Here is a 15,239-nt window from a genome sequence, read left to right as displayed (position 1 = left end):
TGGTCTCTAGCATTGAAAAGTCTACCTGTTCTTGGATTGACCACCAGATCAAATATTGGTTTATATTTAGGAGCCACGTCTTTTTAGAAAATACTAATCTTTAAATTCTAAAATCATACTCAAATTGTCAAGATATACACCTAATGTGAGAGAAACGTGAGAATTTAGACCAACTCAAGTAATAATAGATTATCTTCTATCTTACACTTACGGTGGGCTAGCTCAGTGTCCACTGAGTTGAATGGTAAATATGATGCTTCTTTATCGTAAATCCTCTCTCTCCTCTCTTTCTGCTCTGTCAGCTTACTTCCACATTCTACTCATTTCCTACTGTCCATTCTGCAACTTTGTTCTAGAACATATCATTCGTTCATTTGCTCCAGTACAATGACCTCTTTCCCTCTGCCTTTGTGTGCACTATTTACTAAGATAACTCTTCCCTCCACTCCCTAACTAACATCTAGGTCTTAGCTTAGACATGCTTCCTCAAAGACAATTTCCCAATTTAAAGTACACCCTGTCCAACACCCACTATTTCCACCAATAACAGCCTGCTCAACCCCTCTCCCACCTTCCTAGTGTTTGCCATATTTTGAAATACAGGCTTTTCTCAACTTTTTTTTTTCCTTTTCCGCATTAAGATCCATAAAGACATAAAACATGTATGTTTCATTTACTGCTATATTATAGCACCTAATAGGTATTCATTAGATATTTATTGAATGAGGTAATGATTTTATATTTTATTAAAGGATAATTTCCTTTGGGATTCAGTTGTAGGGATAGGCTTTGTTTAAAAGCATATTTTTACTACCCAAAATATAGGTTATATACTTGTTAAATAATTCAAAGCATGTGCTTTTATGAGAGGATGAAGAATAATGAAGAGGGTTTATATAGATCAAGTGTTTATGATTTTGTGCTTTCATGGGGAAGATAATGATAAGGGGAACTCACATTTTATGAGGCTCTGTAATGGACCAGGCATTTATGTTAAGATTGCTTTTTCTCTCATTCATTCATTTAATTCTCACAATAATCCTATGACATAGTAGTTATTGTCATTTTAGATATGAAAAAGCTTAAGGTCAGAGAAATTAAATATTGGAATAAGTGAGTGGCTGAGGCAGGACCTAATCCCAGGTTTGATTCTCAAACATTTGTGTGTTTTTTAAAATTACTATTATACCATTTTATCTAGCAGAAAATAGACACTAAGTCTAATGACATGGTCTATGTATATATTTAACTTCACATATTTATGAATATGTGAAGTTAAATATATTAAACTGTCTCTCTGTAGAGTGTTTATAAAACACTCTACAGAGAGACAGCCTGTTCTCTCTGTAGAGTGTTTTATAAACATAAACATATATATACTAAAGAATTGACAAAGCTCAGAGAAAACTTCCTAGATCAATTATTTGTCTAATGAATCAATTTAATTAAAATTCCCACTGAGCCTGAGTTTCTAGCTTTTAAGAACTTATCTGGAGAGAAGTAAGTAGAGAACTTCCAAAAATTCCCACGTTTGGAAAAATTAATTGCAAGAGATTATAAAATCTTCAAATTGTTCTCCTTGGGTAGAATTGAGAAATTTTATGTCAAAAATACCTTTTTATTTAATCTGTTTCTCCTTTTGGGAGAATTTCTTTTATAATCTATTAAAAATAGAAGACCATTTTATATTACAAAAGAGGCCTTAATTTCAGAAACAGAGACTTTGAATGGAATAAAGAGTGACTAGAGAAGGCAGCGGGACAGGACAGCAAGTTGTGTAGGTGAAAGTTGATTAGAGAAGTCACCAGAAGGTCAGAGGCTGGCCTTGCTGTTGGCTGACCAGTAATATCAGGGTCACAATTGGGCCCTCAGATATTCTCATGAATAATAACAAGAGCACCAACATTGGCTTCAAGCAAAATTCTGATCTTCGGTTTCTCATACCTAAGTAGAGATAGTCACATTCATAAGGCTTCTGTGAAGATCAATAAATAATGCATATTAAGCTCACAAGGGAAAACCTGATCCATGCTGAACTTTAAAATGTTAGTGTATTTGTTTGTCACAAACCTCCTTAGGCAAGCTGTGGAGTAGATAAAAATCTGGAACAACTAAAAACTTTAAAAAAATAACATAATAAGGGGCAGAGGTGAGGAGTTCTTTTTAAATATATGAGCCAATTATCCACTCCTGCGAATGCAAGGACAATTTTGGCGTAGGACATGTGAGAGTTTTGCATGGAACGTGCTTATTCTGTTTTGCATTATTCTATTCACTTCAGCCTGGTAAGACTTACTATGTAATATTGTAACAACCAGCCTGTTCTCTCTGTAGAGTGTTTTATAAACATCCATGCAAGAATTTCTTGGGCAGTGTTTCTTATAGGATATTATTAGTATTCTGATTGGAGGTGGTTATTTTTTTTTTTCCGATGATTTTCAACATCTAGTAAAGTAGCCCCTTCTCTGATGTTTTTACTCTTCTTATAACGATTTTAGATTAGAGCACACAGTGCTAGTTACAAGTTGAAACCTCATTTGAAGACTTTGAAGATGAGGTTTCATCTATTTACAATTAGTAATGAGGCTATTTTTAATCCTCATAGTTTGGTTTGTAAATATCTCTGGTTGACACAGCAGAAACACATAGCAAATAGCAACACTTGCTTCACAAATTTCTCACTCAAGAGAAATTTGCCACAACTTTCTTTTAGTACCTCTATTTAACGCTAGAATGTATTTCTGAAACAGCATGCTCTCTTTAGAGCTTTTTTTTTTTTTTTTAGTAATTTTGGCTGGAATTATAGGATTTCATAGTACTCCTCCTCTAGTATATTTATAGAGATTTAATAATAGAGGATTCCACATTGGGAAAGGTGAAATGAAGAGATGTCAAGACACTTTTTAGCTTATATTAAAAAATCAGCAAAGGGTAAGTACTTAACCATGAAATAGGATGATTTGTCCTCTTGGAAGATAGTGACAGACCATTAGTTCAACGTGTACCTTGAGTTCGTTGCTTGTTTCTTTGCTAGTTTTTCTGGTAGTAATGGCAGAGCTGGGCTAATTTAACTAGATTCTTTCTGTCAGCTCTGATAAGTGGAATACACTCATGTGAGGTCTGGCTTGGGTATGGGTATAGCTCTGTCCATGGAATGGAACAAAGCTAAGTAGGCCAGAGAGGATTAAGCTCTTGATCTTGGCATCACTAGCCCTGTGTTCTAACCTACCAGGCTAACTAGCCACAAAGACCAATTGGATTAATATATCACAGCAGCCAGAACAATCTGGTTTGAATTTATTTCTCATTTTTTAATATATTAGTTTTATAATTTGATTTAAATATTTTAGGATAAATGAAGCCAAAAGCTCATGTTGCTGTCATTCAGAAGAGAGAAAGCATAGAAGAAAGCTATCGCATACAACTTCTCCAAATCACTAGTCAGAAAGTGGCACTATGGGCCATGCTCTCACTTTCTAGAAAAAGGTGTCAGTTTGGAACACTGAGAGTGGATCACAATTTTTATAATTGATTTATATTAAAAAGCACAAAAGAAGCTTTGTATTTAAGGAAACCCTTTTTGGAGCATTTTGAAGGCTAATAACTTTCATAAACAGTAACAACAAAAATTACTACTGTTTTATTTTTTGTTTTTGCCAGATTTTCATGTCTTGTGTTTCATCCAAATATGAGGTATGCTTGTATCTTATTATATAAATAGGTCACTGGAGAGGATGTCTTAACATTTTTGTTCCTGTGGTTTTAGATGCCTAAAATATATTCAAAACACCACCTACTTCCAAGGCCCATTATAAGTAGCACCTCTTCTAGGAAGCATATCTTAGCATTTGAAAACTGACTTCCTTTATACCTTTATCATTTGTTTGGCCCACACCTTATATCTGATGACTTGTTTGTGTGTAATTACACATGCTCCTTGACTTATGATGGGGTTATGTCTGGGTAAACCCATCATACGTTGAAAATATTGTAAAGCAAAAATGCATTTAATATACCTAGCCTTTCGAACATCAGAGTTTAACCTAGCCTGCCTTAAACGTGTTCAGATCACTTATATTAATCTACAGTTGGGCAAAATCATCTAGCTGTTACTGTTTAGCAACACAAGAGAGTAGCATTTTCTTGGCTAGCGTATCACTAGCCCAAGAAAAGATCAAAATTTAAAACATAAGGTACAGTTTCTACTGAATGAGTATGGCTTTCATACCATCATGGAGTCAAAAAGTCCTAAGTTGAAACATCATAAATCAAGGACCATCTGTATTATTATTATTGCTCTGTATTTTGCTCTGATTATTTCAGTTACTATGATTGCTTGCCTTATGAAAAGATAAAAACATAAATTCCATGAGGAAAAGGCAGAGTTAGATATTTCTTTAGTGACTCACTCAGCAGCAAAGGTACAGTGTAAACCCGTTGAAGCTAATTTGCATTGAACGACTTTCTCTGTGATGAGTGAATTTTGAAGAATTGTTAATCTATAAATATGTTTGCTCTGGTCTGCTCAACATCAAATAAGAAGAACACAAATGTTAAGGATTTTTTATGTGAACTTCACAGAGAATGTATGCCTTTATTATTTTTAGTCTAATTGTCAGTCCCATATTTAATGAATAAATTATATGTGTTCAAATATATGTGTCTTTTCATACTTTCTATAGGATAATGTCAAAATGCTGGATGTGATGAGTAATACTTCGAAAACACTTTTTTTCATTTGTTAAGAATTTTAATGTGAGCAGTCTTTTTAATACAGTACAACTGTAATACAACTGAAAAAAATGATATTTCAGGATATGTCAAAAAATCTATTGATATTTTAGGAGATATACATTATCTCCAGTAACTATAAATTTTAATGGCTTATCCTTCATATGTTACTGTCTAAAGAGATTGAAAGCATATCCATCCTGGTGATATAGTTAAGGTTAGACTTCTTCAAATTATCTAAACATAACAGAAACTTGATCAAGATAAGGAAATAAAGTAACAGTAATAACAGTATTAAGAATATAACAATAGTAGTGACCTATAAGTTGTGCCTGCTATGTGCCTAGCAGGTCTTAAGCACTTTACATATACTAACTCATGAGTATAATAATTATCTCTGTTATACAGATTAGGAAATCAAGGCATCAAGTGCTAAAGTGATTTGCTCAACATTATTCACACAGGCAATGTTTCCACAGTCCAGCTTTTAACCAGTGTGCATATTATATCTCAAAGTGTGTGTTAAAGAAAGCTGATATGTAATTTGGCAGTTCTGGGTAATTTTACCCATTCCATCATAGGAAGCCACAGCCTCCTGCCAATAACTTTTTCTTAGCAGCTGAACAGACAACATTATCTCTAAGGTTTACAATGATATTCTGTACTCTAGATGGCAGTGGTTTTCACCAGAGGGACAAAAGCATGAGAGATAACCTGTCCTCTACATATACCACCTTCCTGGAATCTCAAAAAGATAGAGACAGTAAAAGTAAACAAACCAAGTAAAATAAAACAGTAAAACCAAGTAAAATAAATCTCTACTGCCTTAATACTTGTTCAGTTTTCTTATTTATATTACCCAAATACAAATTTTGTTCTTTTTAAAAGTGTGTAACTAAAATCATGGGATATCTCCTGCCAACTTCGTGGGGTTAAATCGCATAAATTCTCAAGGACTGAACTGTTTGTTTGTATTGCCTTGAAAGCACACCATGTTTTTTATGAATAATAACAAATAAAAAAATTAATTGGAGAGCATTTGATAATCAGCTCATGACATCATCAACTTCCAATATGCTGACTATATGAGAGAATTGGCATGAACAGATGGGAAGGATAAAGAAATGCGGGAGCTATTCTTGGGCACTGTGAGATACAATATTTATTATTAATTGTTACTTCAAGCTCAGGAAATGGACAAAAATTAGTCATTAACTAGAGCATTGCTCCTCAAAGTGTGGTCGATGGCCCAGCAGGAACATTATCAACTGGGATCTCATTAGAAGTAGAAAATCTCAGGCCCCAGCCCATATTTGCTGAATCTGAATCTGCATTTTGATAAGATTTTCTAGTTGATTCCTATACACATTACAATTTGAGAAGCATTGAACTAGAGCATCTCTCTACAGCAAATATCAAAATGTAACATCAAATCACTTACCTTAAATGTAGCCTAATTCTAAGACCACAGCCACCTGGTAGAAATAGACTAATGGTAACATAACATATTTATGCCAATTTAAATATCACAAAACTGTTTCCCAGGCATTTGCTTTGTTTAATATTCTCATTCTGCCTATGAGAAAGTCAGAATATGTTTTTTATGATAAAACTGTAGCTAAGAGAGAAACTATCATGAGGCCAAATTCGTAGAGGTGGTAATTTAAACCTTGCTCTTCTAAATTCACACCCACTACTTTTTACACTTATAAGCAAATCATCTGAGGTTGTGAGAATACTTTTAAGTTGTTTATGTCCTTGGAAATGCAGAAGAGCTGCCAGTATTTTTCTAAAACTCAATTTATTCTCTATTACAGCATTTGGTCTTCCTGAAAGCAGAAAAGGTAATCTTAGTCAAGTGCAAGTAACTTCAGTTACTTCAAGATTTTCTCAACTTTTTCTAGGTATACTCAAGGATTTTAGATTAAACTGGACATTTCAAATTTTTTCCTTTTTACTCCTAATATTAGGCTACTGGGGCGGGGGAGGGGCTTGAGGCAATGCATGTGTGGCACGATGCTGCAGTTGCCTCAGGTTAGTTCTTAGTCCTGACACCTCACATAGCCATCTCTACTCATTCCCCATACTATGGTGACATTCTTGGAAGGCTTCTGCCTTCAGCATGCCAGATAGAGGGCAGAGGCACAAGAATTCTTTCTTTTCAAATACTACTCATGACTGATTTCTATTGTTCTTCCTCCATTTTCAGAAACTGATTCCAAAGGAGGATGGTGGGGAAGGCAGTGAACAGGGTACAGACACCTGCTCTCATAAGCCTTCACCAGTGTCTCACTCTCTAGCTTCTTCTACAACTCTTCACTACTTCTTCTAGCTCAGAGAGTTCTTATCTCTTCAAAGGCAGGAAAAACTCGATCTTCAAGAATTTTTGAGTGGCTTTTTTTAAAGCTTAAAAGTCAAGAATTGATATCTTTGTTCTTCGGTTTCCTTAGTTACCACTTCTTGCGGCCATGCCTGCCTGAAGTCTAGTGGCCTAAATGGAGGAGAGGTGACAGAGTAAAATGGAATGAAGCATGACAAGTATCAATTAATATTTCAAAATATTGCCCTTCTTGGTGTCCTATAATTCTTTCAAGATAATATGGCAAACTAGACGCATTGAACTCTCGAGAACAGGGGCCTGAAGGTCTGTGGCCTGTTAGGAACTAGGTTTCACAGCAGGAGATGAGCAGCAGGCCAGTGAGTGAAGCTTCATCTGTATTTGCAGCTGCTTCCCAGCACTAACATCACCGCTTCAGCTCTACCTCAGATCATCAGGCATTAGTTTCTGGAGGAGCACTGGTCTCTGGTACCAAAAAGGTTGGGGACCGGTACTCTAGAGCATTAATCATGGGAAATTAAGCTCACTCTAATCTGTTTGTTTAACAATATTTGAAGTGTTATATTCAGTTCTCATTGATATTCTTTAAATGTTATCGACAATCTAAGGTATATCCATAGGAAAATAATCAAAATGATGAAGTATCTGAGAATTACTTCATATGAGGCCTGGTTAGAAAGGAATTATGCTTATTTAGTCCAGAAAAAGTAGAAACTGTGGACAAAAAAGGGTTCTACAGAAGGTAATCTCACTAGGTGATCTGATCATAAATTCCTAATCTCACTAGGTGATCTGATCATAAATTCCTAGGTCATGGTGGTAGTCCCACCCCAGGCCTGTAACTTCTTTAGTAAAAGGCTTATCTTTGCAGTAAGCAAGCCTTATCCCTTGTTTCTGTACATCCAGGTTAACACACATTTGTTTATTTATTTATTTTTTTAATTGAATAAATGATTTAAATTTTTTTCCCCATCTACCTCCCCCTCCTCCTCCCCCCTCCCTCCTACCCTCTGGTAACCACTAGTCCTTTGTCCATGTCCATGAGTCTCTGTTTGTTTGTCCTGTTGATTTGTTGCTTTTAGGTTTATATCCCACATACAAGTGATATCATGTAATTTTCAACTTTTTCTGTCTGGCTTATTTCGCTTAGTATAATTATTCAAGGTCTATCCATGTTGTTGCAAATAGCAGTATTTCATCTCTTCTTGTGGCTGAGTAATATTCCATTGTATATATGTACCACAGCTTCTTTAGCTAATTATCTATCATAGGATATTTTGGTTGCTTCCATGCCCTGGCCACTATGAATAATGGTGCTATGAACATTGGTGTGCAAATGTCTTTTCAGATATGAGTTTTCAAGTCTTTGGAGTAAATACCCAGTAGAGAGATTGCTGGATCATATGGTAGATCAATTCTTAGTTTTTTGAGGAACCTCCATACTGTTTTCCTTAGTGGCTGTACCAATTTGCAATCCTACCAGCAGTGTATGAGGATTCTTTTTTCTCCGCAGCCTTTTCAGCATTTGTTATTACTTGTCCTGTTGATTACAGTTATTCTAACAGGTGTAAGATGGTATCTCATTGTGGTTTTGATGTGCATTTCCCTAATAGCTAGCGATGTTGAACATCTTTTCATATATTTGTTGTCCATTTGTATGTCCTCTAGGGAGAAGTGTCTCTTCAGATCCTCTGCCTATTTTTTGATTGAATCATTTGATTTTTTGTTGTTATTGTGTTGTAAGAGTTCTTTGTATATTTTGGATATTAGGCCCTTATCAGAAGTGTTACTTGCAAATATATTTTCCCATTAGGATAGTTATCTTCCTTCATTCCAAATGTATAAAAGAAGCTGCAAACTGTCATTTCTTGGAAGCATTTTTCCCAGTCTGTTCTTTGCTTCCAGGTGTATCCTCTGTTTGGCTCAAATTTTCCACATGTTTGGATGTTCTTACATCCACAAGACTAAGGGGAAATAAATATTGGATTGTCTATCATATCATATGGAAAAAGAGTAAACTTTTGTTGCTAATGTTGTTGTGTTTGGCTCTAAGGGAAGAATTAGAATCAATGAATTAGTTTGAGAAATCAAATTTGAATTTGAATTAAGTATGGCAGAGACAACAATGCCATTTTTGTTTTATTCCTGGAAAGAGCATTATAGAAGAGCTCCAATTCTTGAGCCATCACTTAAAAGACAGAGCCACTGGGAAGGTGAGCTTCCTAAGCCATATTGAATAGTGGTTATGTGAGGGAGAAATCAACTTTTTTGTTATGTAATGCTATTCACTAATTTTCTGCGATTTTTATATTACCACAGCATATTCTCTCCTAGCTTGACTAACACAGTAAGGAAGAAGTTCCAATGGAAGTAGCTCAGTAATTAACTAAATTTCCCATGTAGAAGTACCTACTATTAATGTAAGAAACATCCAGACTTGTAGAGAAGTTTTATAAGAGTATATGTGAGCCAAACTGACAACATATGCCGAAGAGCAAGATCTCAAATGCTCCAGAGAATGACAGTTTTGTAGCTTCTTTTATGCATTTGAAATTAAGGAGAGAACATAAGGTAGACTGGAGTATGTCAGTTTAGTTCGTTAGAGTAGCCCAGGTGAACACATGTGCTTTTCAATTTCCATCACTCTCCTACTAAGACCGCATATATCTAGTTATCTCAAATAATTTTCCTAATACTCAGGATAGTTAACTGGATTATGTGCTCTCTTGTGAATTAATATCCCCTTCCAGGGGTATTACTTCTAATGTTTTCAAGAGTGCTAACCTAGATGCACAGGAACAATGGATGGGGCTGGCTTAAAACTTTTCACTAAATAAGTTATAGGCCTGAGGCATGACTACCCACCATTACCTGTCCAGTTAGGAATTTATGATCAGATCAACCTGTGAGGTTACTTTCCATAACTCCCCCTCCTTTTTTTTTTAGTTCGCACTACCCTATTATAGAAATTGTCAAGCAATAAGTTATTTATACATTTATTAAATTATATATTCAGTGAGTATATACTATATGCCAGTTATTCTTTTATGCACCAGAAAAAGTGGTAGGCCAGATAAGCATGGCCTCTTAGCATTGGCTAGTAGTTTTGATTAGGTGACACTCATGTTTGAATCCTATTCTAAAGTTTTTAAGTGTCAATTCAATAAATTAATAGAAGATTGCTACCATCACATCCTACTGGACAATGTTCCTATAACATTTAGCCATCCTCATTTTTTATATATACATGAGAATATGTGTGTATGTGGATATATGCATTTTTGTATTTATACAGACATGTTTTACATTTCTGAAAATTCACATGAAGATTGTCAGGAATTGTAAAAATATCTGAAATTTTATTCATCTTGGAAGTTAACAAGTTAGCTTGGATGCTAGCAGAAGACAAAAGACTCCCGGATCAGAAACAAAACATAGTTTATTATTCACAGCAATAGCTGTAGCCAAAAAATCAACATTTGCACTGATTGCCTGAGACCCAATTTCTACCAGGAGGAATGTCTAGATCCAGTTGACATGCGCACATGCAATGAGTTGAACTACAGAAAAGGAATCCTGAGTTTAGGAAATATCAGTCTTTCAGAATGGTCTGCAAGCAAGCCTCTCTATACTTTATCTCAGAGAGAAGCATTAATTATACACACACATGCACGCACGTGCACACACATATATAAGTATGTGTGTGTGTGTGTGTATATATATATATATGTGTGTGTGTGTGTGTGTGTGTGTGTGTGTGTGTGTGTGTGTGTGTATATGACAATAAACCTGCTCTCTTCTTTGGAGGGAAAAGTTATCACTATCTCTATCTTCCAACATTGTTCTCTATTGAACATCCCTGGAAAGATAATCAGAACAAAACTGTCAGTGCTTCTACTCACAAGACCTACTGAAACACTAAAAATCCAGAGAATTTTCTTACAATAATGATTCCCACTAGATCACAGCTGCCATGAAACAGCCTATCTTTTTCATCACCATACTTTCAATTCCTAGCACATGCTTGGGGCACAGTAAAAGGATCTTACACTTATTGAGGTCTTATCATATTCCAAGACTTTTCAAAAACTGCATGTCTTAACTCATTTAATCCCAGCAAGTACTATAAAATACTTAAAAATATTATCTACATTTTACATATGAGAAAACTGAAGCCAAAAGAGTGTAGCAACTCGTCCAAGATCATACAACTAATAAGTGGTGGGACTTAAGTATGCATTTCTTGAAGAAGTGAATTGAGTGAATGGGTAGATGAACAACTTTGAAATAGAAAAGAAGCATCTACAAGTATATACATCAAGCTATGTACCAGATTGCTATTTTGAGTTTGAACAAAGTGCAGTTCTGTCCTAGACCTCACGTACTGCTAAAACCAGACAAAAATCAAAGGCTAATGCAGATTGTTATATTACCTGTTTATTTCTATAACTGTACTCTGCTCAGGGACTCTACATATAAGTCTGTGCTATAACATGTTTAATTAAAGCTTTACTGCCTAGGTTTAATTTGCTTTACTTGGCCAAATTTCATGGTAAAAGACTAATTCTCTCTGAAAAAAAAAATATGAGAATTTATTTCATACTTATTGTTCTTAGCAGTATGTTCACTGGCAGAACATTAAAAACAAGTAGAATTGCTTTATTTTATTAGCTGTGGAATAAATGTACAATGGAAAAATTAGCTCATGACTGAAACAGAGAGAAGTCATTTCTGTGCTATGTAGTTGTCCCTAGATGTAGACAGATTGTAGCTACACAAAATATGCAATGTTTGTTTTTAATCTCCCTCTTCATAGAATTACCTCATTTGCCCAGGTTGTAAACATAAACAGACATGTACTGGGGTAGAATGAGACTGAGAAATATGTATTACTGAATTGTTGATAGAATATGCATAGAGTGTGAGGTGGAAGAAGAGAAAACATTTCAGAAAATCAGAAAAAAATAATTATATCCATAATTCCACACTCCAACATAGAACCATTATTACATTAATTTGCATATTTTCTTTCAATTTACTTTAAATAAGTCATCAATAAATTTACACACCACATATTTACTGAGCACCTACTATGTGCCAGATACTATTAAGACACTGGGGATATAGGGGTACAAATAAAACAGACAAATATTCCTGCTATACAGTCTAAAGATGGCTTTTTAGATAGTACATGTCAAATTTTGAAAACTACTTTTTAAACAATTATAAACATTTTTCCATGTTACACTTTGGTTTTTATACCATAAATCTGAATTAAATGTTCTTACCTTAATAGCTAGTGATTTAAACTACTTTACTGTGGTTGCTATTTTTTCCTTTTTCTTTTTTTTAAGTAAATAATCCCATAATGAACATCTTGATAATTCGTTTTTTCTCTTTATTTTTTATGAGTATATTCTTTCAGTTCATATTTCCCCTGGACTTGTGCATGCCACCTTTGGGCATTCTGATGCTCTTGTTTTGTACAAGAGTAGCATTTAACACATTGAATTTTCTACCAGCAAAACCATCACTGAATTATTTCAGAGGTGCTTAAGAGTGATGCTTCTGAAATCTCAGCTACCATACCTGAGATGGTGTTAGAGGTCCATCTCTGTTCTCTTTTATCATTACTGTGAAATACCTAGTATGGGATTATCTGACTAAGAATTCTGTCCAAGTGTAAGAACATATAGAGTTGGCTTGGTAAAGAGAACAGGTGTGAATCTCATTAGTGAAATATTTTAGTTGTCTGGAGTCAGTAAATAGGAGTGATTTCTATATATTGTCAGACTGTTACAATGCTTAAGGGTAAGAAAAAGCTGAGAGAGGGGTAGGTTCAGAGATTATTATTATTAACAGATCTAGTATAATTATTTCATTTTCAGATAAAAGAACTGAGGACTAAAGAAATTGGAAAACTTGGCCAAGTCATAAAACTAGTACAATATTTCCCTTCTAGTATTCTTTCAGCTGTAGCTTACTACCCTCATGCCTTGGTGAGCATTGGGACATTTTATGTTAGTCTCTGAAAAACTCTACAGTCCTTTATATTTTTGGAGGGAATAGATAATCAGTAGATACTTTTATTTAATTTTATTTTTTTCTTTTGACCTGAGATCCTAACAATTTGTCCGAAGAGCTTTACGAAAATACTTTATATAAATTTGGAAAGGGAAGGGAGAAAAAAGGGGGAAAAAAAAAAAGAATACGGTGAACAATTTAAAAGAAAATTGAGCGAGTTAGGACTTTCTTCTTGAATTTGTTATATAGAAAGCTTCAACTTATGTTTTTGATGATGAAAATTCAAGTTTCCTTTACATTGCATTACAAGGAGCCATTTGATCTTTCTTTGTGGGGAGAGGGAGGGCTGAGCAGTGCTTCACCAAACAAAATGAAGTGTCTCCTTTACCCTGCTGGGAATTGAGCCAAGCATGAACATTGGGTTTCTTTAAGACAAAGTTCTTCTATTCTAAGGAAGGATGAATAATTTTTTTTTAATTGCTAATGGATTTAGGTTCTAATAGATGACTATGCTCTCCAACAGTCTGATAATCCTGTTATGAGAAAGGAAAAAAAAATGCAGAAAAATAATCTGTGTATTTATTTATGAGGAAACAAAAGAGCATGAGTGAAAACTGTGGGAGAAACTGGGAACCTGGGAAAACCATTGGAGATGTGTAGAAACCAAAGTTCAAATGCCTCTAAGCATGGCCCCCTAGTTCAGAAATTCCTGGGACAAGAATGTGGAGCAAAGACATTATAAGAACACAACTCTTATGTTCGGGAGCTGTGCTGGGTGAGAAAAACAATTTCAGCCAACTGTCTCACCATTTATTACATTATAAAAACAGCTCCCTTGCTTGCTGTCGACTTAGGCTCCAGATAATTGAGAACAATGACTTGCCTACACCATTCCAGTCTTTCCAGGTAACATTATTTGGTTGCTCACAAATTTCCACGATTTTTGTATGCAAATGGATTCTAAATCACTTATTATTGTGAAGAAGTGTGACTCTTTGTTTTGGGGGTAGAATGGAATATATGAAAAAGAACTGGAGACACCTAAATATATTTCATTACTTTTTGTTAAAGCTGATCTTCTTTTGCTATTGATTTTCTGAAAGTGCAGATAAATACTTAGATAGAAGTAGATTTTTGATGACTAAATATCTTTCTTATCCACTTCTCTGGTCTTCAAAGAGTTTGTGATTTAAGAAGCAAAACAGAGAAATAAAAGGCTTCGCAATGCACATACTATTAGATATAAAGTGGTTGGCCATACTCCTTATTAAAGTTGCCTAGAGAATGTTTAATGGCTAGACAGAAAGGGTCATGATACTGCACCAACAGGAAATCTATTTTAGATTCCAATTTCAAACAGAGCAATACTCTTCTTACCAAAATCCTACACAAAATTACAGAATCAAGATAGGGAAGCCGGAGCATAACATGATTCCTCATGTTCTATAGTTCTAGCAATCAAGATACACAGAGCTGTGGTTTCATTCTGCTATCTTAGGGCTCACTAGGAAAGACTAAGAATTGTGATTAGCAGTAACCTCTTTATCTAAAAAGATCCAGAATAGATCAGACAACATGAGAGTGTCTAATACATTGTGTACACTTGTATAATGCAGAATAGTTCTTAATAAATTTAATCTCCATCTCGCTTCTCCAAAAAATACCAAAATAAGCAATCGATGTGATTTGGTTTTGTTCTGTATTAAAATACTTAGTGAAAAATTAATCTGGGTATTTATTTTAATTCACCAGTTCTTCTACAAAATTATTTAAACCATTAAAATATTTGGGCCAAAAACAAAAATATATTTTCCCTATACTATTATAGCTTATATTCTACTGTTTAATGAATCCGTGGAAATAACAAAGCATTCTTTCTCTCTTTTTTTGTATTTACTATGTTATCTTGAAATGAGAAAGAGAGAAAATGAGACAGACAGAAAGAGAGATTATATATCATTCTTTTTCTCAGAGAGAGAGGGGGAGGGAGGGGGAGAGAGAGAGCAAGAGATTGATTATACATCATTCTTTTTCTCTACTCCTCTTTCTGGACAATTATATGTTCTTGAATAATGCATGTTGATTGAATTTGCACATATTCATATAATTTATAAACAGCCATAACAGTTGTGTGCAACTACCAAAT

This window comes from Pteropus vampyrus, unplaced genomic scaffold (genome assembly GCF_000151845.1).
Source record: "Pteropus vampyrus isolate Shadow unplaced genomic scaffold, Pvam_2.0 Scaffold26, whole genome shotgun sequence".
NCBI lineage: Eukaryota > Metazoa > Chordata > Mammalia > Chiroptera > Pteropodidae > Pteropus > Pteropus vampyrus.
The sequence above is the reverse complement of the archived record's forward strand: the minus strand, read 5'-3'. Positions refer to the sequence as shown.